At 63.8% G+C, this 494-nt stretch overlaps 1 protein-coding gene across 2 annotated transcripts in view; it reads right to left on the bottom strand.

Annotated features, from left to right (window-relative positions):
* SSR2 (signal sequence receptor subunit 2) overlaps positions 1-190 on the bottom strand; it is a 4,343-nt gene extending 4,153 nt beyond the window's left edge. For both annotated transcript variants that reach the window (XR_004162049.1, XM_010723955.3), the window contains exon 1: positions 40-190. The gene's annotated coding sequence lies outside the window, so the exon portion shown is untranslated. The remainder of the gene's footprint in view (positions 1-39) is intronic.
* Positions 191-494: the final 304 nt, after the last annotated feature.

The raw sequence follows: 494 nt of genomic DNA, 5'->3' as shown, positions 1-494 counted from the left end.
CCACCCCGGCCGCCCCACGAGCACCGCGCAGCGCCCAACCTCCGCGCCGGCGGAAGGCCGAGTCAGCACGGAGAGACCGGAAGTCAAAGGGGAAAAAGCGGAAGTCAGCAGGGGAAAAGCGGAAATCAGCGGGAGAAAAGTCGGAGTCGGCGTCAGCCGAAGTCAGCTCAAAGGGACAGGAAGTCTGAGCGGATTGACCGGAAGTGCACCGCAGAGCGCAACGCGCGGCCCGGAAGTGCTCTGGGAAGTGTGTGTGTGTGTGTGTGTGTGTGTGTGAGCAGAGTCACAGGACGGCCCGGGTTGGGACCTCAAGGATCGCGAAGCTCCAACCCCACACCAGTGCAGGGCCACCAACCTCCACGTCTCACAGCAGCCCAGGCTGCCCAGGGCCCCATCCTTGCTGCCCTCGAACACCTCCAGGGATGGACGGGGATCCACAGCCTCTCTGGGCAGCTGTTCCAGCACCTCCCTACTCTCACAGCAAACAACTTCCC

The sequence above is a fragment of the Meleagris gallopavo genome, chromosome 27 (genome assembly GCF_000146605.3).
Source record: "Meleagris gallopavo isolate NT-WF06-2002-E0010 breed Aviagen turkey brand Nicholas breeding stock chromosome 27, Turkey_5.1, whole genome shotgun sequence".
NCBI classification, from domain to species: domain Eukaryota; kingdom Metazoa; phylum Chordata; class Aves; order Galliformes; family Phasianidae; genus Meleagris; species Meleagris gallopavo.
Note: the sequence above shows the minus strand (reverse complement) of the source record. Positions and strands in the feature narration are given on the sequence as shown.